Source organism: Rhinatrema bivittatum, chromosome 4, assembly GCF_901001135.1.
Source record: "Rhinatrema bivittatum chromosome 4, aRhiBiv1.1, whole genome shotgun sequence".
NCBI lineage: Eukaryota > Metazoa > Chordata > Amphibia > Gymnophiona > Rhinatrematidae > Rhinatrema > Rhinatrema bivittatum.
This window is the reverse complement of record NC_042618.1, coordinates 352505112-352531601: the sequence shown is the minus strand read 5'-3', so window position 1 is coordinate 352531601 and position 26490 is coordinate 352505112. Positions and strand designations below refer to the sequence as shown.

Genomic DNA, 26490 nt, shown 5'->3' with positions numbered 1-26490 from the left:
TGACCCAAATAATCTGGAGCAACGCAGAAAGCAGTTGTAAGGGTAGATGAGTGAAGATCAGAGGTTAGAGGAAAGATCTGCATGCCTAGCTACATGCAGGCCAGTGTGTGAGTGTGTGAGTGCAGTAGGCTGTCCTGACAGCGGTAGACTCTGGGATGACATGGTATTTTGCATGCATAAGAAGACATATAAAAGATAAACTTTAAAATAACATATAAATTTCAAAGCATTTAAAACTGTTTTATGACAATTAAAACAAAAAAGGTGGTGAGGTGGAAACAGCTAGGGAGAAAACTGTTTACATAAGTTAAAGGGCCAGGAACGGCCAAAAGACAGGTTCTAACAGGCTTAGCGGCCTGGGAGCTGTGGTTGTCACTTCATGCCCACAGCTGAAGATCACTTGTGAAGCCCTCTTGAGCCTGTTTGAGATGTTCCAACCTCTTCCACCTGCCTTCTATGGTTGGAACACACCTTAAAGACATCCTCTTCCATTCTCTGAACTGCCAACCCCATACTTGCGAGATCTTGGGCCTCTGGTCTTGGAGCTGGTGCTCCAGCCACAGAACCTACCTCTTCAGCCATGGGGCAAAGGCCTGAATCAAGGAGAAGTTGATCTGTTAGTTGCTCACCTCCCTCACCCAGCAATGGCTGGCACCTCAGGACCTGTGTCCAAAGGACCCGGGGAAAAAGGGAAGGAGGCCTTCTAGGGGATTGAGAGAGGAAGGTGAGCCTGTTGAGTCTGAAGCTTGGACCCACCAGTTGAGTGGGTAGAATGTGTGTCTGGCTGCTGTGCTGCTACATAGTGTGGTGGTGGTAGAGATAGTTGTAGACAGTGGTTGCTGGCTACCTGCAGCCAGCACTACACCTCCAAGAGGAAAGGCTAGGTGGTCTTCATCCTCCTCTTCAGAGCTGGTGATTTCTGTGAACAGAGACAAAAGTGAGTGGCAAGCACCTTATTGTCCTCTACTAAAAACTTATTGGTAACACCATCTCAGAAAGCCATTCACCTACAGTCCTCTCAGTATCATATGTTCCAGTTTGTGGATTCTTCCTTTCAGAATACCTAAGACAAGAACGTGATTATTTGCATTTTAGAAAAATGTTGAAAGCCATTTTATTCACTTGTTTCTTTAATCTAAAGTCAGAATGTAAAACCTTGGACTCAGGCCAGGTGTTCTCTGCAGGTTGGAACCATTTGTTGTCTTGACAATAGGCTGTCAGGCTTATACTGTGTAGATGTACTAATTTATTAGTTTTGTCTGTTTCATTGATAACTGTTTGTTTTTATTGTACTGCTTCCACTGTGTATGTTCAGTTATCTGCCTTGAGAAGAATCCACCAACTTGCACTCCACCTTCAGAAGGGCAAGAACCAAGAAGGCAAAACCCGCCAAAACCTTCCCGCTTTCAGAACTCCCACTAAACCGTTGTCCCCCCACTCACCCGTTAACCCAAACACAGCATCACATTAAACTACAATGCTTTTCTCTAAGAATGCCATCTAGTGGTCATTTGATAGCACTGCAACAGCCAACTTACAAAACATTTCCCAAACATGTCAAACATGATAATTACAGGGTCACACCCACCCAAAATGTCTTGTTCAACTAGAAAACAGAAACTCAGTTTGGGTTCTCGCCACACACATATTTATATCCACATATTGGGCAGGCAATTTTACAAGTGAGCATTTATGTTGTAAAGAAATGCTTTACCCGCATAAATACCTTTTAAAATTATCCTCAATTTATTTAAACATTTTTTGTCAATTAAAGAAGAGAATTCATCATCTTAAACAATCACAGGGAGTCATTTAATAAGCTGTGATAAGCATTTATCATGCTTATCACGGCAATATTGTGTGATATTTTCAATACCTCATGATATTTTTCAACAAATTCTGTATGTATATTAATGAGCTGCTTTACATGCATAAGCTTTGCAAATACATACAAAGCAGCTTATTAATACCTAAATTTATGTAAATAAAATGACATAGTGTGCCTCAAAAAATGCAAGTCATTTTATTTTCCCAAAAATTAGCTACAAATCTGGAGTTGTGGCTATCTTTCTCCCTGATATGCATCCTCATACTCTGGGACTGGTGCATAAAGGGCACACCAGCCCAAAATAGCTACCTCAAGTGTAAAAAATCTCCCCAGAAGTCTTGGAGACCCCTACCACCTCTAGAAATTATCCAGAAGTACAACAAATGAAAAAAAATAAATGAAAAGGCATGTGGTAACACCTTGCCCTCTATCAAACCCCCTTTTCCAAAAATGTCAACCCCTCAATCCAAACTCCTCTCAAATAGCAGGCTTACAACCCCACCACCACCACCACCACCCCACAATCGCCTACCCACCCTAGCCCAGCTCTCTGGCCATTCCTAGTAATCTAGTAGTGCTCTGGTGGTCTATTGGGACTTGAAAAGCCCTCTAGGCTCCAGGCTGGTGGATCGCTAAATCCAAAATGGTACCACTTGGCCTTGGACAAAGGCCTAGTGGTGCCATTTTGAAAATGTGCAGTGGCGGCCAGCTTGGAGCTTAGGAGTTGCTCCATACCCCACTAGACCACCAGGAAATCCTTAGACTACCAAGATCAGCCAAGTAGGGGGTGGGCTAGGGTGGATAGGGGGTTGTGTAGAGGATTGCTTCTTGAAGGGGGTTTGGATCAGGACGAGATGACTTTTTTAGAAAAGCGGGGGTTGAGGAGGAGGTGGGACATCACTGCATGATTTTTACATTAATTTTTTTCCACCTGTTCTACTTCTGGACCATTTCTAGAAGCAGCAGGGGAATAGGCGGAGGTCTCTCAAGACCCCTTGGGGATCTTGCATACTTAGGGGGAATGCTATTTCAGGTCAGAGAAGCCCTTTAAGACGATTTTATTTACTTTTCTTTCATACATGGAGATTCCAGGTGAAAGGAGCTGCCATCATGGGATTTTTTACCCTTTTCCCCACAATAGTTTTTCCAGTGGAATTTTTACACAGAGGGGAAAAATACTATGGGCGACAGAACACCACAGGGAAGCCCTGTGGTGTTTTTCCTTGGCCCGTGGCATTTCTCCCCTCCACGGAAAACTACCACGGGATTGTAAATGACACCCCCCCCCTTAGTTTGAAAAAAATGTAACATTTCAGATTTTAAGAAAATGATTCTCACACCATTTTCAATGCACTGAGAAATTCCACATTTCCTTTTCTATAAGCAAGACAAATTTTGCTAAAAACCAGAAGTTCATCTGAGCAACTGCATAATCTGAATAATCTATCATCAGTGCTTAAACCAGATTGGGTGGTGTGCTGCAGTACTTATATTTAATATCACTGAAGTCATGTGAATATTAAACATCCCACTCTCCCCATTCAAAGTGTGTTGTCAGAGGTCTAGTTCTGATGATCTGCCTGTGCTATGTTACCATACTGCCACCTGGTGTACACTAAGAATCCATAGGATAAAAGAATAGAAAATGCAACGTAGAAAAACAAAAACAGGAAAAGCTTTCCAAATGGTATGGACCAGAATTAAATTTTAGGTAAAAGCAAGTAAAAAAAAAAAGTGCAAGATGTCTACAGGACAGTTTGTAAAATTTTGAAATGGCACACCTTTTGCCTAAGGACTTAATTTCTTGCAACTTCTGGAAGGAAAAAGAAATCCTCACACCCAAAAAAGTACAAGTAAAAAAACTTGGACAAATCTCTTAATTGGTATTTCTCTTAATTATAAATTTATTGTATGCTATCACTGTTAATGCTATTTTGCTATGCTATTATTGTTATGCTTGTAAGCCGCTCTGAGTCTTCATGATGTTAGAAAGACAGATGCTGGAAGGGATTTCGTGGGGATCTCATAGGCTCTTTTACTCAGGGTGGTGGAGTATATTACATTTTTCACTTCCATACTGGTTCATTTCACAAATATGAACTCCAGTTTGCATCACAGATAACACAATAATCAATACAAAATAATCCCTACTATACAGAATAGCTCCATTTCCCAGTCTAATTCATCCTGGTTCGGGAGACCCGAATCCCAAAACGGATTTTTCCCAAAATTCGGGAAAAATTTGTTTTCAGGTTAGCGCAGGGGGGGGGGGCACATTTATTTAAAAATAAACCAAACCCAACCCAACCCTTCAAATTTACTTAATTACAACCCCTCCACATCCCGATCCCCCCCCCCCCCCCCCAAGACTTACTGAAAGCCCTGGTGGTCCAGCGGGGGTCCTAGGGATCTTCCACTCTTGGGCCATCAGGCCTGCCAGGAATTAAAATAGTGCCAGTGGTTCTTTGCCCTTACCATGTGACAGGGGCTATCGGTGCCATTGGTCAGCCCCTGTCACATGGCTGGTGCCATCTTTGAAAATGGCGTGGGCCATCCATTGCTCCTTCCATGTGACAGGGACTGACCAATGGCACCAGTAGCCCCTGTCACATGGTAAGGGCAAAGGCCCACCGGCACCATTTTGGTTAGTGGCAGCCAACGGCCCAAGAGGGAGAGATCGCTCCCGGGACCCCACTGGACCACCAGGGCTTTTAGTAAGTCTTGGGAGGGGGGATCGGGATGGTGGCGGGGGGAGTAATTAAGTAAATTTGAAGGGTTGGGGTGTTTTTTGTTTTTTTCAGTTCGAAAAATCTGCCAAAACCCCCTCAAAAAATGACCCGTAGGAAAACAAATTTTACGACGAAGCGCCCGACCCAAAAGCTTAAAACGAAGCACATCTCTATAAGACATTACTCATTCCCTCTGTTAGCCAAAGCAGGGTCCCTTGCTTATCTTTTTATTTCTTCAGAAGTTCAATTAGAAGACAAAGACACATATAACACCACCAGTAGTACATCTTCGGAAGTGGAGGACTCAATAGAGTAATTAGGGAACACATGGTTTATGTTATTTAAAGATAGGAAACCTGCAATTGACAAGGAGACGGCTGAGAGAACCAAACTACAGACAGCGCACTCAAAGATTCAGAGGCAAAGATTCATCAAAGCTCTATGGCATGAGGAGACTGAGCAACACTGGACTTTATTTGCAAGAGCTAAGTGTATACACTCAACACAAGCCTCTAGCTGGACTGAACAAGAAAGCAAGAGATTTAGAAATACACAGAGTGAAAGCATAAGAGAGAGAGAGAGAGGACAAAGTGCCAGTGTTAAAGGACTCGGACATACTTAAGAAATGCCAAGAAAAAAAGGAACACATACAAAAGACATACTTACCTTTATCTGCTGCAAGGACCAGAACACCTGTGAACTGGAGCATAAGAAAAGAATCATAAGCTCTTAAACAAACATCTGCTTTACATACACATAATTTCAAGTGGAACAAACTTTACTACTCGGAGATAAATACATATAAACTTACACTTATCTGATGAGAGTTCCATATTAGCAGGTACCGGTACCAGACAGTAGGGGTGTGCATTCGGTCCCTACGTATTGGCAATCTGCAATAGATGTGGCCATATTCATTGTATTCGTGGGGAAGCGAAACGTATTGCGATTCCCCACGAATACACAAATCTTCGCCAAATTATTCAGCCGCCTAAAGAAACCAACTTAAACAAACCCCCCACCCTCATGACCCCCCCCCCAAGACTTACCAAAACTCCCTGGTGGTCCAGTGGGGGGTCCAGGAGCCAACCCCTGCATTCACACCCTCGATGCCGGTTTCAAAATGGCGCTGATAGCCTTTGACCTACTATGTCACAGGGGCTACCGGTGCCATTGGTCAGCCCCTGTCACATGGCCATCGGCGCCATCTTGTGCTCCTACCATGTGACTGGAGCTGACCAATGGCACCGGTAGCCCCTGTGACATAGTATGGGCAAAGGCTATCGGCGCCATTTTGATTACTAGCAGCCGACGGTCCGAGTGCAAGAGGTCACTCCCGGACTCCTGCTGGACCACCAGGGACTTTTGACAAGTCTTGGGGGACCCTCCTGACCCCCACAAGACTTGCCAAAAGTCCAGTGGGGGTCCGGGAGCGATCTCCTGCACTCCGGCCATCGGATGCCAGTACTCAAAATGGCGCCGGTCGCCTTTGCCCTCACTAAGTCACAGGGGCGACCGTCGGTTCAGGAGGGTGGGGGGTTGTAGTTAATTTAATTTTAGTGGGGAAACGAATAGAAAGCAACGTATTAACGCATCGGGGCGCCATACGGCCGAATGCAATGTATCCGCCCCCGATGAATCGGAATCCTGAATGCAACGTATGGCGTACCTCTGCACATCCCTACCAGATAGATAGGGAATAAGAATCCTAGGAGGAAAAGAGATATAGAACATTTTTTTAATGTTGTTCTCTATTGTAAAATAGAACTTTCTGCTTTGAATGTTATTTCCAAAAGTTCACAAGAATTTGAATTGCTGATTTACACTACTTTCTTGGTAAACAAAACTGTTAAACTGTTTTCCTTAATTTAGCATTTAATTTATCTGAGTATTTTACTTTTAAAGACCGTGCCTTCCCTCTCTACCCCTGGGAGACTGGTTGGGTGGGTTTGAGTCCCCTTGGCTCCTGTTATTGGAAGACCCAATGGGAAGGAGGGCAAATTTTCCTCTTATAGCCCCTCTTTTGTGGATCTAGTGGCTCCCGGAGTAACAACGGAAACCCCATATTCTAATAGCTATCATAGCGGGACAGTCACTGCCCAAAAGTAGCGGGGTACAGAGATTTGGCATCACATTACCAGGATTAATCTGTTTAAAAGTGTTCTAGTACTTTTTGCTTACAGTAGCAGGTACCAAACAATGAAGTTAATACAGGGTGTTTACTTGCTGTTTGCTCATCTGTTTTCCTGCCTACCCTGTGCTTTGGTTTTTGGTGGGAGAACTCACATCCTCTTTTACAGTAAGAAGGGAATTTAAGAAGTCAAGATGAGTGAAGATATGCAAGCTAAATTGGATGAGCAGGAGGAGAGGATCCGCAGACAAGAAGAGACTACTCGCCAGAATCCAGAAGGCAGACGTGGAGCAGGAGCTGAAGGATCTGTGGAAATGCTGTGGATGACCACTATGTACATCCCGAAGGAAAAGAAAATTCAAGATTTCACAGGAGTAGCAAAGAAGCAGGGAGACTTAAGAGTGGAAGACTGGATAGAACAGACTCGAGCAGCCTTGCAGGTTTTACACATTCCAGACATGGGCCAGCTGTAAATAGTGAAAGACCACTTGCATGGACAAGCAAGATACAGTGAAATAAGCTACACCTCGGCCCAAGAATATTGAAGAGATGTTCCAACAACTGCAACTAGCAATGGACGGCTGGCGCCATCTTGTGCTCCTAACATGTGACAGGGGCCGACCAATGGCACCAGTAGCCCCTGTGACATAGTAAGGGCAAAGGCTATCGGCGCCATTTTGAATACTGGCAGCCGACGGCCCGAGTGCAGGAGATCACTCCAGGACCCCTGCTGGACCACCAGGGACTTTTGGCAAGTCTTGGGGGGGGGGGGTGTCAGGAGGGTGGGGGGTGTAGTTAATTAAATTTAAAGGGTTGGGATGGGGTTTTTTTTGGGAAACAAATACATATGTAACTAATGAACAGATCGGGGTCCCCCGAGAGCGGATGTAACGGATTTGGGTCCCCACGAATATGAATACCAAATAGGACGAATCCGTCCCTGCTGCACATCCCTAGGAGAGACTAGAACAGCATCAGCAACAAAGTCAATATGGTCCAATGCAAGCTACCAGAACAGTATGGATGGACTTCAGCAACAGGCCAGAATACTAGCCCAATGAAGTGTTCTCACCCAAAAGGGACCAAGGGCAACATGGTCAGCAACTGAGATATAACTGAGGAGTAACTCAGCTTCCAGAAATGAACGAGGGAAAATTCTCTGTTGTCACTGTCAGGAGCCTGGATGTATTGCGCAGGTCTGCAAGAGTGAGAGGAAATTAAATTCTAGAAGGGGGAGCCAGCCAGCATATGAGACACGATGCATGCCCCCCTGCCACATTTACAGAAGTGATTCGGCCCCAGCAAAAAGAACTGGGTGCGCCAAAGAAAGACATGCCTACTACCGCCACAATTTGGCTACAGTCAGGTCGTACTGATGAAGATGTAATGCTTGAGAAAAAGAAGAAGAGGGCATTTGGAAAGAGTCCAATATTAGATATATTGATAGGCTCAGTTAAGACCACATACTTTGTTGACACGGGCTCAGATGTCGCTACAATTACCGTCTCTCATTTCAGAGATTATTTTGAAAAGACAAATTGACTGGAAGATGCAAGTTGGGTGAATCTCACAGATGCCAGTGGACTAGCTTTGCTTGTGCTGGGCTGTAGTGAGGCTGAAGTTAAGTGCCTGGGGCAGTTTATGAAACAAAAGTATAAGTTCATTGTGCCAGATCATTCTCTTGCTGAGGTACTTGGAATCCTTGACATGAATGTGCTGCAAGATTTGAACCTGTCAAAAATCACTGCTGAATTACCACAAAGGTCCAAGCTGGCTAAACTCTGTAAAACCCTGCAAGAACAAGAGAGAGAAGAGGTTTTATGAAATTAGGGCCTAAAAGATCAAGCTTCCACCGCTGGCAGAAATTACCTTAATTGGAACATGTGCTCGACTACAACAAATAACAGCTGAGAAATTGGTAGTCACCGCTTCTGAATTAGTCACTTTACCATTGGCAGTGCTTGTGGCAAGCACACTAGTGGAACCTCAAAGAAATAAAGTACTGATATGCTTAATTAATGCTGGGCAGCGACCTATTCAATTATCCCCTCGGTCCAGAATCGCAGAGGTGATTCGACCCACTGAAATTTATACAGCAGCTCCCATCACATTCCAGCTAGAAGGTGATGGAGTCCGAATACAACAGTGTGCCGTCATGACCAACGATGCACAACCTGAGTCCTCTACCTGTGATATCCCAGTTGAGGTTCAGTGGCATAATTTAACTCCAGATCAGAGGTTAGCGCTACAGCAGTTGTTACAGAAACACCGGCATAGCTTTTTCATTGCAGATACCGGCATTGCCCACACAGTTCAGGCATTCCATACACACGGGGGATGGTGGCTCCCAATCGAGCAGAGAAATCAATTCGTTTCTCCATACGTGTCTGAGGAATTGAGGCACAATGTACAAGACTCCTCTCACAAGGAAGTTTTGAAGGGAAACAACAGTCCCTGGGCTTCACCAGCAGTAATAATCAAGACAAGGGATGGATCGATCAGGTTCTGTTGTGACTACAGGAAGTTAAAGCAAGTGACCACCAAGGATGCGTAGCCGTTTCCCAGGATCGATGAATCATTAGATGTTCTGAGCCAAGCTGTTTCCTTCTTTTCACTAGATCGGACGTCAGGTTATTTCCAGGTGGCGCTGGAGCAAAAAGATCAACCAAAGACAGCAGTGGCTATCCCATTTGCTCCTGCTACCTTTCAGAGACTTATGGAAAGGAGGCAGAGAAAGGGAGGGTTGGTGAAGGAAAGAAATGTAGAGGGATATGATGTGTGGTGGGGATGGGATTATATAAAGAATATTGGTGGAAATTAGACAGCCTGGGTGAGGATACTAAGGAAAAGAGTTCTGCTGCTGGAGATATGCCTGATGCCATGAGGTAGTGCTGGGGGTCTAGCAGAAAGGGAGAGAGCATTGGGGAGGGAACAGGGAGGAAGAGAGGGAAAGTGTTGGGGGTCTCATCCTGGGGAGAAGACGTGCTGGAGTCTGTCCTGGGGATGGGAGAGGGGAGAACACTGGGGTCTGTCCTGGAGAGGAAAGTGGGGAGAATGTTGAGGGTCTTTCCTCTCCCACAGGAAGGTGACCAGAACTTTAAAATCCACAGATATGCTTCTTGGTGTTTCCAGTTTTTCTGCACATTTCTATTTCTAATTTATGATCTCTTATTCTGTATTTGGTGAGAATCTGTCCATGTTCTGCTTTTGTGTCAGAAGGAAAGGATTTTGCTCATCTTTAATTTCTGTGTAGAAATTTACATAACATAGAAACATAGAAATGACAGCAGAAGAAGACCAAACGGTCCATCCAGTCTGCCCAGCAAGCTTTCACACTTATTTTATTCATACTTATCTGTTACTCTTGTCCCTTTTAAGTAACTTTTTGGTTCTGTTTCCCTACCACCACCGCCGTCGAAGTAGAACAGTGCTGGAGCTGCATCTAAGTGTAGTATCTAGCTAATTGGTTTGGGTAGTAACCGCCGTAATAAGCAAGCTACTCCCACACTTGTTTACCCAGCCTGTGCATTCAGTCCTTGTTGGTTGTTTGAATATAAATCCTCTTTCCTTCATTCCCCCTGCCATTGAAGCAGTGAGCTGCGCTGGATATGTATTCCAAGTGAAGTATCAGGCTTGATTTGGGGTAGTGACCGCAGTAACAAGCAAGCTATAACCATGATTATTTGTTTTACCCAGACTATGTAATTCAGTCCTTGTTGGTAGTTGTCTGAATATAAATCATCTTTTCTTCACTCCCCCTGTCGTTGAAGCAGAGAGCTATGCTGGATATGCTTAGAAAGTGAAGTATCAAGCTTATTTGGTTTGGGGTAGTAACCGGCGTAACAAACAAGCTACTCCCCTGCTTTTTTGTGGATGCAAATCCTTTTTTCCACATTTCCTTTTGCCGTTGAAGCATAGAGCAATGTTGGAGTTGCATTAACCGTGTGAATGTTTATTGAATAAGGACGTTAACCTTGTGTGGGTTTATCTTTTCTTCATTCCCCCTGCCGTTGAAGCAGAGAGCTATGCTGGATATTCATTGAAAGTGAAGTATCAGGCTTCTTTGGTTTCGGGTAGTAACTGCCGTAGAAAGCAAGCTACTCCCCTGCTTTTTTGTGGATGCAAATCCTTTTTTCCACATTTCCTCTTGAGGTTGAGTCGCATTAACCTTGTGTATGTTTATTGAATAAGGACATTAACCATAATTATGTTTTTTGAATAAGGATATTAAACTCCAGCTAGTAACCATCATTCCTGCAAGCCACCCCCCATGCCTCTTCTCTTCATTCACATCCTCTAGACTTTATGGATCCACAGTGTTTATCCCACGCCCCTTTGAAATCCTTCACAGTTTTGGTCTTCACCACTTGCTCTGGAAGGGCGTTCCAGGCATCCACCACCCTCTCCGTGAAGAAATACTTCCTGACATTGGTTCTGAGTCTTCCTCCCTGGAGTTCTAAATTGTGACCCCTGGTTCTGCTGATTTTTTTTGCAATGGAAAAGGTTTGTCATTGTCTTTGGATTATTAAAACCTTTCAAGTATCCAAAAGTCTGTATCATATCGCCCCTGCTCCTCCTTTCCTCCAGGGTGTACATATTTAGATTTTTCAATCTCTCCTCATAAGTCATTCGATGAAGACCATCCACCTTTTTAGTCTGTAGTTCAACTTATTCTGTTTTCCCAGTAGGAGGTGTATTACACAGACATAAGGGCCATTCTTTTGAGACCATTATGACTGCCACGATTATAAATAACGGGGTAGATTTTAAAACCCCAGCGTGCGTAAATCCCAGTGTTTACGCGCGTGGCCGGGCCTTACGTGCACCAGGCCAATTTTCAAACTGACCCAGCCACACACGTAAACCATAGGAATCATGTAAGTGCCAGGGCTTTAAAAGGGGGAGGTCCAGGGAGTGGGGTGGGGCTAGAGGGGCCCAGTACAGCGGCCATTTGCTGTTGTTCTGGGAGATCATGCGCTGGCAGGGTGCCGGTGCATGCAACTTGCTCTTGCTCCTTTGCCGGAGCAAAAGGCAAAATAAAAAAATCAGTGATAGCTAGGATAGGGATAGGGGGAGGGCAGGACAGGGGAAGGGGAAGGGAAGTTAGGGTAGGGGGTTGGGAATTTCCCTCCCAGTCCGCTCCTTAATTGGAGTGGACTGGGAGGAAACTGGGGAAGGCCCCGATGCGTCGCCGTACGTATTTGCAAAATTATACCCCCCCTTGCGCGTGCTGACCTGGAATTTTATAACATGCACACGCCAGCACACACATATTATAAAATCGCACGGCCATGTGCATGCACCAAGTAGCACATGCACATGGACGCGCACGCGTACTTTTTGAAAATCTACCCCAATAAGTGTTATGTTTTAAAAATAAACCTATGAGTGTCTCTCAGTTCGTGGTGTGGTGTATTGTGTGGTGTAATGGGTGAGGACACAATTTTTCACTTGGCCATGGGTGCCAAATTGCTTGGCTATGGATCTGTCCAAACTCCTCACTCAAAAAAAAAAAAAAGGGACTGCCTACCCTATCACATCCTGTGTGACAATCCCTCCTCTCCTAGATATTCCCTGAAGCAGCTCCCCAAATGGGCAACCTCCTTTGCATCACCTCTTTGGGAATGACCCTATTTAAAGTCTGCTGAAGATGACATTATGATGGGGATGGAGCCACCGAGACCCAGATCTGGGGAGGCATCAGGAAGGATGATAGCTGCAAGGCACTAGATGGGAAAAAATTCTCACCCCTCCTGTAACCACAGCAGTTGGAATAGCTGCCTTCTCTCCCCCAGTGGCAAAGCTCTGTTTAAAGTTTCCTGAAGATGACATCTGAAGGAGATGGAGAGATCAGCAGCATGGTCCAGTTGGTATCAGGCAGAGCAGTTCAAAGGAGAAAGACAAAAAAAAAAAAAAAAGACTGTCCTGGATAAGGAGAAATCTTTCAGGTGGTCACACTCTGTGGCTGACAGCTAGGATGTATCCTTAGTAGAATAATAGGATAACTGGGTAGAATGGTCTTTTTCTGCTGTCATTTACTAAGTTACTATAAAGTTACAGTTTAAGAGCAGGACAAAACCCCAAGTCACAATGCAATATAGATTTTTATTTTTGCATCCTTTTATTCTTTTCTTTAATTGTTGCCCTCTCCAAAAAGAATGTTTAAAACAACATCCTACTTGCTGGTCTATCTGATGACTTATCTCATTTAGAATAACCCTTTCAGTAGGTGCAAGGGTTCTTTTTCCATCTTTGTAAAGGTTTGCTTCACAAAACAAGACTAACCTCTACAATAATGAAATCACATTACTCAGTTTCCCTGTCACAGCAATAATGTTTTGTAGAGATAAGTAATAATACTGAGTCCCAGGGGATGGGACATGTATAATTATGCTGAATAATGCGACTTTGCTAAATAACATGAAGCATTTAAAAGGCTTAAAAGTTCATGTTTAAAAATGTATAAAAACTCAAAGCCTTGAGAAAGCTGGATCCACAATGTGTCATGTCCTTCTGTTTTACTTTTAATGGTTACAATTTTTAATGCAAATTCTCAGACAGCAAATTGGCTTTGTGAAATCCAAGTAGGCCCTGCTAAATGCTTTAATACCTTAAAATCCAATAGCAGTTCAACACAGCTCCAGCTCTTTTTTTAAGTCGCCTTCAGCAGGTGGTGAAATTTAGTACTGGGAAAAATGCTGTAGAATTTATTTCATGGGATATTTTGGCTTCCTGTCTGTTTATCTGTGCTAATAGCAGCATGGGGACGCATCTTCTGAAGCACAGTCATTGACATACGACTGCAGGCATTAATCAAGCCCCAAGAGGTGGGAAATTGCATCTAATCTTAAATTGTCTTTCACAAATGAAAAGAATAACAAGGTGCTCGTGTGCCATCAAAACCTTGTCCTGTCTTTGGCTTTCAGACCATTGCATACCTAATTGTGATTCAGTGCAATCAAAGAATGATTCTTTTTGTTCTTCTCTTGGAATTAATCAATCAATTAATTAATAGCTTTAGTATAGGAAAACAAGAACTGATGTCTGTAATAAATAGCACAAACCACTTATAAACAGAATTTTACATATGTAGCAGACCCTCCTGGTCAGGCCACTTGATGTCATTGTCCCTATCCTTAGAACACACTAAGGGGCCGATGCAATACAGCTGAGCGCACTGTTTAACCCACTCTCGGACGCAGGTTAAATAGGCACTAATCCACCCACTTATGCAATAGGGGAATTAGTGCCTATTTAACGCGCGTCCGACGCAGAATGAATGAGTTAGCGCTTATCACATGCAAATTCATGTGAATGAGGCTATTACTCATTCACTCCAAATGCAAAAAGATAAATGTGTGTCTCAGCTTCACCAAAAGGAGTTTATTTTAGAAGTGACATCTCCCAGTGCATTCCTTGCCTGATGGTCCTTCTTCTAATTTACAGAGAGATGGAATTGTATGCCTGATACCCTTTAGGGGCAAAAGGGGTCTCACCAGAGGACCAAAGACCCGTGAGTCTATTCTAAATCCTAGGTAGGCAAGCACCAGTGATGAATCCTCCTGTGAGAGAAAGTGAAGGCCGAAAACATATCCAGCTCAAGCTTTAGAGTATTGTTTTGAACTTAAGCAGAGTGGGGAGGTTTTCAGATGCCTGATCCCACTGACTTTTCCTTAAGACAAGTCCCCCAAAACATCAGAGAGTAAAAGATGAAAGAACAACTAAACTAAAGGAAGAAAGAACAAGATCAGGAAAGCCCATCCGGATTTCTATACCCAGGGGACCAGGACAGGCTAGATGTCCAAAGAGAAGATGTCTAAATGTAGGATTTTTGCAGTAAATCTAGGGATACCTCCACTAGGATTCCCATATGGCCACTGGGAGAGTTATGCACATTTAAAATCACCATGGGCTCTACCCAGAGGTCTGAATTAAGGACACCTACCCACCCAAATTTATACCTGTGCCATCAGTCAGATATAAACTCACACTTCTAGATAATGGATTTTAATTTGTTAACATCAGTCAGTAAATTATTATTTTAAACCCAGAACTGGTCCTGTCTGCTTATTATTACACCTCATGGGAAGTACCACTACAGCACACACACACACTGGTGACCTTTTTCTCATTATCTGGACATAAACGAGAGCTTCCCCCCATAAAAAGAGCCCCCCCCCCCCCCCCCCCAGGAATGAATAGTCAGTGTGGGATGGAATGGTTAGCCTGAGCAACCCAGAAGATATAAATTAGTTGTGTGAGCTTAGGAGAAACAATCCTCAAAAAAAAAAAGGGGTTACACATAGACCCTTATCAGCTAGGGGTATGCATAGACAACAATGCTTTGCTTTCTATTTATTTCAAGGGCTTTTGTTTCTTTTTGTTGTTGTTTAACAAGAGCTAAATGGTTTTCTCGCATGCAAAATAACAGTGCTACTGGGAATGCATAGAACCACACATTCCCAGTGCCACCACTAGCATTGTGAAAGGTTGGTAAACCCCAAGTCAGTCTGTGTTTGCATGGTATAGTGATACTTCGCCAACACTATGTTAAAAATTCCATTTCTTTTTTGCTATTTTAGTGTCATTCATTCTCTGATACAGTTCAAATATTCAACTCAGCTGCTTTAATAATGCTTGTTGTAGTTTTGCCATCACATGGAGCTGCATGACCTGCCCTTACTGCCAACGATTCATCCATCAGTTTACAACTGGCAGAGCAGCTGTGGCAGCTGTTACACATTTCCATTCAGGGCACCCAGCCTCTTCATACAGATTACCCAGCAAGGTTGGGCTTCAGCTCAGAGACTGGTAAGTGCTGGCCCAGTGCAGCATCCTGTTGAGTTCATTTCGAGACCGACCCAATTTCCCCTCCTAACCTTAACTCACCACGGACTACGAAATCCAGTCAAAGTCCCTGTATACATGATGGATTCCTGTGGTATGCACATTTTGGGGGCCTAAAAAATGTATGCATATAGAACCTGCTTAAATAATATTGTCACTTAAGTCTGGGATAGTATACTAGGGACATTCTTATCAATTGTTACTTTTGGATGTACAATTTTGGATTGTACAATTCTGGTCGCCACATCTCAAAAAAGATATAGTTGCGATGGAGAAGGTACAGAGAAGGGCAACCAAAATGATAAAGGGGATGGAACAGCTCCCATATGAGGAAAGGCTGAAGAGGTTAGGGCTGTTCAGCTTGGAGAAGAGACGGCTGAGGGGGGATATGATAGAGGTCTTTAAGATCATGAGAGGTCTTGAATGAGTAGATGTGACTCGGTTATTTACACTTTCGAATAATAGAAGGACTAGGGGGCATTCCATGAAGTTAGCAAGTAACACATTTAAGACTAATCGGAGAAAATTCTTTTTCACTCAACGCACAATAAAGCTCTGGAATTTGTTGCCAGAGAAGGTAGTTAGTGCAGTTACTGTAGCTGGGTTCAAAAAAGGTTTGGATAAGTTCTTGGAGGAGAAGTCCATTAATGGCTATTAATCAAATATACTTAGGGAATAGCCACTGCTATTAATTGCATCAGTAGCATGGGTTCTTCTTAGTGTTTGGGTAATTGCCAGGTTCTTGTGGCCTGGTTTTTGGCCTCTGTTGGAAACAGGATGCTGGGCTTGATGGACCCTTGGTCTGTCCCAGCATGGCAATTTCTTATGTTCTTACTTTTAAACATGCCATGAGCTGCACATACTTTATTTATTTATTTATTTATTTATTTATTTCACTTTATATACCGACTTTCAAATTCATTTCAAGACGGTTTACAAAAAATTAAGTTGCAGTAGCAACACTCAAATACATTTAAAACAATCCTTACACATTTTACAACACATAAAATTTAAACTAAAACATTTTAAATACCACTTTAAATACAGCCATACACTAGAACCCCACCTCTTCTTCCCCTATCGTCGTACCATTTATCCTCTATCCCATCCTCCTGCTTGCTTAATCTTCCCCTTATTAAGCCTCCTTTCCACCCTCACCCAACTAGACTTCTCACTATTAACCCTGCTTAACCCTTCTGGTAACTCCTCAATCTCTGAAAGTAAAATAAGAAAGGTCCATTAATTAGCATTAATTAGCATAAGCCCTTTCAAATAGCCAGGTTTTAATTTGCTTCCTAAAACTACTGATGTTCTCCTCTAACCGAATCTCAACAGGCAAAGAGTTCCACAACTTTGGTCCTGCCAAGGACAAAGATCTTTCCCTCACTGAGCTCAAATGAGCCAGTTTGGGTGATGGAATAGTTAGCAGGGCCTGCCCAAGAGATCTCAGGTTCCGTACTGGAGCATGAATGCGCAGTGAGGCATTTAGCCATTCAGAATTCGTGCCATAAATGGCCTTATGTATTAAAGTTAAACATTTATATTGTATACAGGCCTGCACCGGCAACCAATGTAAATCCATCAGTACTGGGGAAACGTGATCAAATTTCTTTATATCGGTTAGGAGTCGCGCCGCGGCATTCTGCAACAATTGCAGCGGGCGAATAGTTGATAATGGCACACCTAGCCATAATGCATTACAATAATCTAGTTTGGGCAAAATTAATGCCTGAACCACAATTCGGAAATCTTTTGAATGCAGTAATGGTTTTAATCTCCTCAGCACTCGTAGTTTGTAAAAACCATCTTTTATGATGGTCCTCACCGAAGTCTTCATGCTGAGCTCTGAATCAAGAATGCATCCTAAGTCTCTAACCTCCCGTTGGATCTTATATGTAGGAAGACAGTTTAAAATATCGATCTCTACTTTCTCTGTTATTTTATTACTGACAAACAGTATTTCAGTTTTGGAGTTGTTTAATGCCAATGACATATGATTGAGAAGTTGTTTTATTGATTTATAATATACCTCCCATAATTTCAACGTAGCTGCCAAGGAATCTTTTATAGGCAACAGTATCTGAATATCATCTGCAAACAGATAGTGTACCAGTCCCATACCCGCTAAAAATCGACATAATGGCGCCATATAAACATTAAACAATGTTGGCGAAAGGGATGAACCCTGGGGGACTCCGGTATGTAAATCAACTACATCAGATTCTACTGTTCCCAGTTTAACTACGTATGATCTATTGGTAAGAAAGGATCTAAACCAGTCAAGAGTTTTTTCTTGAAGCCCAATTTCACTCAATCTTAAAATAAGTGCTTCATGACTGACAGTATCAAATGCTGCCGATACATCCAACAAAATAAGTAAATAAGAAGTATTTTGATCAAAGCCTCTCTGAATAGTGTCAACAATTAATGAAATTAGCAAGGTTTCGGTATTATGAGATTTCCGAAAACCATACTGTGATGGAAAAATCAGCTGATGTTCTTCTAAATGATCCATAAGTTGCCGATTGACCACTTTTTCAATTAATTTAGCCAAAAAAGGCAGAATAGAAATTGGTCTATAATTGGCAAGAACTTCTGGATCCAAATTGGCTTTTTTCAAAATAGGCTTTACTACTGCCCGTTTCAAATCATCTGGAACTATCCCTTCTTCTAAAGATAGATTAATCAAATCCGCCAATGGTTTAGCTATAATATCTTGTACCATCTTCAAACTATTAATAGGCATTTTATCCATAGAATGGTTGGCAAGTGTCATTTTTTTTATTAGGTTTACTATTTCTAGTGATGAGACTAGATCAAAAGTAGCCCAATTCACCGAAGAGTTGCTGGGTAAAGTAATATTTTGTGGAACCAGTGAATTTAAATCTTTTAACACTGCTTGAATTTTTTCTTTAAAAAAGGACGCAAACTCATTACATTTGTTCTTTGGGTTATCGCCCCAGGTAGACAAATTGCCTCTAAGGTTAGTAAGTTCTGAGACATATTGAAACAGGATTCTTGGATTGAACTGGAATTTATGAATTCTCTCAGAATAGAAATTACGTTTAGCACTATTAATTGACTCTCTATATTCATTTAGGGTTACTCTATAGTTTACTTGTGATACCTCATCTCTAAGTTTCCTCCAAATTCGTTCCACTTTCCTTAATCCTTTTTTAAGATCTTTTAAATGGGAGGAAAACCAAGGAGCTCGATATTTACCTTGGAGGGGAATCGTTTTTTTTATAGTGGGACATAGTTTATTTGCCAACTCTGTCATGGCCGAATTCCATGAATTCACTGCATCCAAAATATTGGATCTATCTAGTGATATCATAGCAGCCGGAAAGTTGGCAATTAAATCTTCACTAGTACATGTCTTTTTAACTTCAATCTCTATTTTTTGATTTAGTAATGTTTTAGTCTGAGGCTTTTTTAGAGAAAGGGCTGCTGTAATTAAGTAATGATCTGACCAAGGAACCTGTAAAATGTTAGGTGCTGCATTAGCCTTAAAGGCCTCATTTATGAACACCAAATCTAACGTATGTCCCGCTCTATGGGTGGGAGCATTGATCAGTTGTACAAAGCCTATTGCTTCTAACGTATTTAAAAAGGAATCACAACTGACTGAACGTGGCATCGAATCCACATGAACATTAAAATCACCCATTATTATTGTTGGGACCTTGATGTCAATCCTAGATGAAAACAACTCTATAAGTGGAGAGCAATTATGGTCTAATAAACCCGGAGGTGTATATACCAAGCAAATTTGTAACAGGCTTGATTTAAATATCGCTACTTCATACCGTGCAGCAATGTTAATCTTTTGTTGAATTACATGGTATTTTTTGTTAACTAACAATAATAGTCCTCCCCCTTTTTTATCTACCCTAGGACAGGAAAAAATGTCATAGACATCATGGGGTAACTGATTGGTGAGCACTGTATCCGAAGAACGTAACCACGTCTCAGTAATCCCACAAATATCAGGTTTGTGATCTTTGAGATGGTCAAGAACCACACATGGCTTTGGGTTTATGTGCAATAAACCATCTGCAATTGTTTGCACCCTTCAGACTGATGTTATGTGACACTAATACTAGATAATTCATATTTGCAATGTAATAACTTTGACATGTTTATGTATGTTTATTCACTTTTGATATACTGTCTATTATAGGGAGACTTAGGGGTAGATTTTTAAAAATGCGCGCACGCGTCCATGTGCGCACGCTACCCGGCGCGCACACATGAACACGAGCTTTTATAACATGTGCGCGTATGTTATTAAAATCAGGGGTTGGCACGCACAAGGGGGTGCACATTTGTGCAACCTGCACACGCCGACGCCCGCAGCCTTCCACAGTTCCCTCACAGACCGCTCCAATTTAGGAGTGGCCCTAGTGGGAACTTCCTTATCTCCTATACTAACCTTTCTACCCCTTCCCCTAACCTTTCCGCCCCCTAGACCTATCCTAACCCCCCCAAATCCGTCTTACCATTTGCTCCTGCCTCGGGGCAGGAGCAAGTTGCGTGCGCCGGCACCCTGCCGGCACGCGATCCCCCGGCACAGCAACAAATGGCCGCTGGCTGGGCGCCTCTAGCCATGCCCCGCCCCACCCCACGGACCACCCCACCCCTTTCCCAAGGCCCTGGGACTTACACGCAACCCAGGGATTTACGCTCATGGCCGGGCCTTTGAAAATTGGCCCGGCACACGTAAGGTTTTGAAAATTTACCCCTTAAGTATTTTACAGCAAAAAAAAAAAAAATACACAATTTTATAGCCATGTCTTACAGACATTAAGATATCACACTAAGGCATTATGACATCACAAAAATAAAAAATATTACATATTCATTACATCATAAAATCAATATATAAAAACCAACAACATTCAGACCTATGCTGCTAATCTAAATGGGTCCTTTAAAATAAACTAGTTTCTAGATTCTTCCTTTATTAACATAGAGCAGTCTTTCATACCTCAGATAAGTTGTACATCAATCCAGTATTTCAGTTCTAGATCAATGCATGTATGGCTTAGACCTCAAATATCTGTGGAAACATCCAAGATTTTACTAACTTCCTGAATTTCAATTTATTTTCAAGCCTGATAAGGAATTTCAGAGCCAAGGGGCTTGATAACTCATAAGAGTTTCTCATGTGAGTTCCAGTCTAATTTCTGATGGAGATGGTAATCTTCTTGGAGGAACAAAGAGTTTTCTGAGTTTGATAAGGGATCCATTGATTTGTCAAGTAAGTTGGAAGCCCTATACGAACACTGTAGAATAATAAGTGGATACTATGGACCATGGGTCAGCACATTTTGCTATAACCCTAATAGACAGTGGAAAACCTGATTGCCTTGATAGCATGCATGCATCAACCCCGTGTACTTTTCATATGGTGACAGAGATATAGAAGTCCGATCCTTCAGGGTTGCAAAGAGATCTGGTATCCAGGATAACCATGATGGATATTCATAAGATATATCTGGTATAAAAGAATGGTTAATTTGCATAGCTTGGTTATCTTGAAAATCAAGTCCATTTGCAGCGTGTTAAGACTGGGGTTATGCACCCTCGATCTAGAAGATCTGATTAAAAATTATGGCAAAAATATGTCCAAGAGACACTTCCATTCAGCCATGGTACTGTGCAGTTCTGCAAAACAAAACTATATGTAAAGGGATTCTAAAAAGAATCAATAATACATAAGTTTTAAAATTACCTGAGTTCTGAGCTTGTCAGTAGCCTGAGGTACGGGGTCTGATCTGCAGGGATCCTGTGCTGTTTGGGAGCTGAGGAGACAGGACAGGCATCTGGGCAGTGTAGTGCTGCCAGGAAAATAGCAGCTATGATATTGAAATGTAAAAAAACCACACACACACACACACACACACACACACACAAAGAATAGCAGGGCTTGAAAGCTGGCTGAGTTGTCATAGATAAGGTGACTTTCCCACAAGTAGGGAACATCATAGAGAGGTATGCTGAACAGACATAAAGGCTGCACTAACCTCCTTCACCTAGAAAAGAGAGGCAGACAGCAGTGGGACTCCTGCTAGTTAAGCTGTAATTTTCATAAGAGACTAGTAGCTCTGCTCAGTGTTCCAAATAGCGTGGAACATGAAAGGATGAAGCTGTTACCTAGGGAACCAAGATGGCTTGGGTGCTACAACCCCCAGTGGCATCATCAGAGAGGTGCTACAGTAATTTTTCCTCAAAACTGTGTCAGTTTAGAATTTGAAGAGAAGCCTGTGAGACTGCATGAGGGCAGGAGCACATCTCTGTGTCTCGCCACTAAGGCTTAGAAAGTGGCAAAAAATACAATTATATTGACAAGGGCAGTTGGGAACTAAGAGAATGAGTGAATGTATGTTTGAAATATAATTTTTAATATAACTTCCAGTCAAGGTAAAAAAAATAAACTTTGAGACAGTTAATATGTGGCTGACCCATGGAATCTATTGTCAGCTAAGACAGGCTGTTGTATGTATGAAGGCAGAGATTTTGCAAAAGAATATCCTAAGAAGGAGAAGAAGCATTCTTTCCCAGTAGCCCTAAAAAAAAAAAAAAAAGTGTACTACAAAGATATGGCAGCTTGCTAAGGAGTTAATATTACCTATAAGTTAAATAGAGTAACCCAAATAAAATACTCATATGACAAGGAATTATATAGGGTGAACACAAGGAACCTTTGCACCAAGAGGCACTCAGTAGTGTGTACTGTGTAACCAAGATGTTATAATAGAGAATTCTTCAAAATGAATAAAGAAACACTCACCAGAGACTGTAGAATATGATATGCTTGTTGAGTGAGTGAAAGTAACTACAAATAGGGACCTGCCTTTGTCCATAGATAGGGCAATTATAATTATCATTTATTTTTTATTTAGATAGTCCCAGTTAAAAATAAGACATCGTGGACACACTCGCCTAGGGAACTCACGGACCATAGCTTGTGGAAGAGAGGTTGGTCGCAGGGAGGTAGTCTCTCTTTTTATGTTATTTATAGTATAGAATAGTAGCTAAAGAAGAAAACAACAAAAGAGACATTGACTGAAAGGAAAAAGAAGAAGATAGACAAGAAGAAACAGCAGACTGATAAGTGTGTGCACACACCATCACTATATAGAAAGAAGAAAAAAACGGGAGGCGGATCCAAGATGGCCACACAGTGATTTCGGCCAGCGAGAGGCTCCGTGGTGAAATCTTTTTCTCTTGCTAAATCTTTACCTTTTGTATGGGAAGAAAGCGGAAGCCGAGGGGGGATCCCTACCCTGAGGCCCCCAAGACACCACTACTCACCGGACCCATGGACGCCCACGTTATCCGCGGAGAACTTCAGCAAGAGGGAGTGCAGTCGCTGGAGAGCGGGGGAGGGGAAGTTGAGCTCCTCTCTCTCCCTGACTCATTGTCACCTTTAAGCCCCGCTGAGGGAGTACCGCCGAGGAATCCCGCAGCCGAGAGAAGCACCACCAGAACAGCAGAAACAGTACCAGACCAAAGAGCCATGGAACTGTTTCTGACAGGGACCGTAGGAGGTGCCACGGCAGCGTTGAGCCCAGTTCCTTCAGGGCAACTCGACGGGGAGGAAAGACCAGTGCTGAGAGAAACGGGCAGCAGCGAAGATTCCCTAATGGCTTCATTTCTTGTGACTGGGGTAAGACCCACTGTTTTCTCCTTAGAATTGATCTGGGAAACTATAACTGAGATGAAAACTTCTATATTGCGATTACTACAACTGATAAATACTAGTTTAAAAGTAATGGAAGAGAAAGTGGAAACACTGACTCAAGCAAATGTAAACTTGGATCAGAGAGTGAAAACAAATAGTGAACAGTTTAAAGAATTTCAACAAGTTCAGATTGTGATGATAAAGGAAAAGAAGAACATGGCAGTAAAGATGGAAAATATTGAAAACCAACTAAAAAGCAGGAATTTAAGATTTATAAACTTTCCGCAATTGCCTCAAGTATCTCCTAGAGAGACTTTTAGGAGATATCTTTGGGAAGTGCTTCAAGTAGAAGAGTCTGCTATTCCACCTCTTTCGAGAATATTTTACTTGCCAAAAGTTAAAGATCAACTTGGACAACGAGATCTTGCGGGTCAAGAAAATCAGAGAGCTGATGTACCAATAGATATCTCTGCATTATTAGAGGTATCGGATACTGAACAAGCTACTCCCGCTACTTTAATCATCACTCTGGCCTTAGAACCAGAAATGTATTATAAAATATGCAAATAATACTTATATGTTTTTTGATCCTCCACAGCTTACAAAATTTCTTATAGGGAAAGCTCCGCTGATGCCAGTAGGTAATAGTACTGTGTTAACTCCATCTTAAAATTAATAGGTTCTCTGTAACTGTGCATAATTTCTTTAGTAAGTAATTATATTTCAGGTAGTGTAATCGGAGGACTTATTCAAGAGAATATGTATACAATTATGCAGAATATTGTCATTTTCTTTAACTATTTATTCATATTCTCTGTAATTTCCTACAAGAATTTATCTTGTGAATGTTTTGTTAAATGCATAAAGAAAAAATAAAAAAAAAGAAAGAAGAAAAAACAGGACAGAGTAAAAACAAGGAATAGAATAAAGACAAATAAATATAAAAGAGACAGTAAAGGACATAATAGGAAAAGACTGAAAGTAAAGTAAAGAAAGAAACACATGTGCTATACTTACCAAGGTGAACTTCAAAGGTCCTGTTTTCCTGAAAAATATAGAAAGCACAAAGACTCAATTTCCTATATAGTATAAGGTATTAGTAGTATTTAAGGAAGAATAGAAAGTTTATTGAAAAAGATAAATAGAAAATATTGTACTTATCTGATGTTTTCTCAGGAGTAATTGATAGATAACCAGTTCTAGAAAAAGCAAGAAGAAGAAGTTAAGTATAAGAAGTTGTGTGATTTAAGTATAATAAAAACAACACACATTGGACAGAACATCTGGTATAGTAAATCTGTTCGTTTTAATCCATTCCCTTACCCTTTATCCCTGCTCTCCCTCCCTATCACCGAGAGACTAAATTGGGTGGGCTTTGAGACTTTTCTTTTTGTTGTTTATACCTTATTGGAAAGGGGGCTTCTGGAAGTGACCCCTAGTGAGTAACATCAGGGAACCCCAAGTGTAGTGCTTGGCTAGGGACTCCTAATACAAAGTGGGAGGCGATTCCATCTCACTAGGGTGGTTTATATACATGTTATAATAAAGCTTTTTACTCTCAGCTCAGCAAAGAGGTCCACTAGCTCAATTGGCCCTGGCAAAATGGAACCTGGAATACAGTAAATTATGTGACTTTTTGTAGAACCAGTGTAAGAACAAACAACAAATTAGATTCCCACAGGTGGGCTAGTGAAAATCTTCCTCCCTAAAGACCAGTTTGAAGGATGCGCATGATAGGAAGATTGAGGCCAACTTTAAGCAAGCATTTGAAGCAGTGGCAATGACCTTGCAGATAGTTTCTTGTTGTTCCCTGATGGCTTGCTCTTGTTTGCTTCTCTCTCAGGAGGTCGATGACCCTGAAGTGAATTCCAGAGATCCGGCCACAGCCTTTTTAGCAGATGCAGGCTGCAATTTAATCCACACCTTGGCCAGAGGGGTGGCTTCAGTAATAGCAGCCAGGTGACAGTTATGGCTAAGATATTATTTGGCCGAATGCAACCTCCAAGGTTAATCTTACGAAATTGCCCTTTAAAGGCTCACTCTTGTTTGGGAGTGAGTTGGAGAAACTGGCCAGTAAGTGGGGAGAATCCCTGGTCCCTCAGTTGCTGGAAGACAAGAAGCAGTCGCCGTGCATCTTTGGCATGAGGGGTCGTACCAGGGGTTCCAAGCATTTTTGTCCCTACAGGTTGATATTCCATTTATTTCATTGTGCCCAAGAAGGAGGGCTTCTTTTGTCCCATCCTGAATGTCAAAGGGGTCAACTGTCATTTGTGGGTGACTCATTTTCGCATGGAAACATTGCTCTCGATGATAATGGCAGTGCAGTTGGGTGAATTTCTGACCTCCCTGAATCTATCCGAGGCATATCTCCATCTGATTGGTGCTCTAGCATTTTCTGCATTTCGCAAAAATGGGGTGCCATTATCAGTTTCAGGCACTGCCTTTTCGTCTGGCCAACGCTCCCAGATCTTTTTCCAAGGTGGTAGTGGTGGCAGAATTGAGAAAGGATGGGATCCTGGTACACCCATATTTGGACAACTGGCTGATTCAGGCCAAGTCTCTGGAGGAGAGCCTCCTGGTGACCTGCAAGGTGATCTCCCTGTTGCAGGAGCTCAGCTGGGTGGTGAACCTAGCCAAGGGCATTCTTCAGTCATTGGAGTATCTGGGTATTCGGTTCAGCATGAATCGGGGCAAGGTTTTCTGCCAGATGTTTCATATTCAGAAGTTGAAGTCACAGGTGCATCTTTTGATGAACACTATATGCCCAATAGTGTGGTCCTATCTGCAGGTACTCTGTTGATGGCAGCAACCCTGGAAGTGGTGCTGTGGGCGAGGACACATATGCATCCTCTTCAGCACTCCCTGCTGTTTCGTTGGAACCTGCAGTCTCAGGACTATTCAATTTGGCTCCACCTGCTGATGGATGTCTGTTCTCACCTTCAATGATGGTTGCAAGCAGATCATCTAAGAAAGGGAGTTTCCCTGAAATCACCAGATTGGTAAGTACTCATGACAGATGTGAGCCTCCAGGGTTGGAGAGCTCACTGTCAGGAAGTAACAGCACAAGGGTGTTGGAGTATGGAAGAGTCTCTCTGGAACATCAATTGGCTGGAAGCCCAGGTGATCCTGTTGGCATGCTGGCAGTTCAGCGGTAGGCTGCAGTGTTGAGCTGTCTGTATAATGCCAGACACTGCATCGATGGTGGTGTACATCAATTGGCAGGGAGGAACCAAGAGCCAGGAAGTGTTGCAGGAAATAGACTAAC

The 26490-nt window shown here is 42.4% G+C and overlaps 1 long non-coding RNA gene across 1 annotated transcript; it reads right to left on the bottom strand.

The window, feature by feature from the left end:
* Positions 1-279: 279 nt before the first annotated feature.
* On the bottom strand, positions 280-21361 carry LOC115089528. Its single transcript, XR_003856142.1, has 4 exons — positions 21273-21361; positions 5224-5257; positions 1008-1063; positions 280-919 (listed from the first exon to the last, which is right to left on the bottom strand). It is a non-coding gene; the product is annotated as an uncharacterized LOC115089528 (long non-coding RNA).
* Between the last annotated feature and the right edge of the window lie 5129 nt (positions 21362-26490).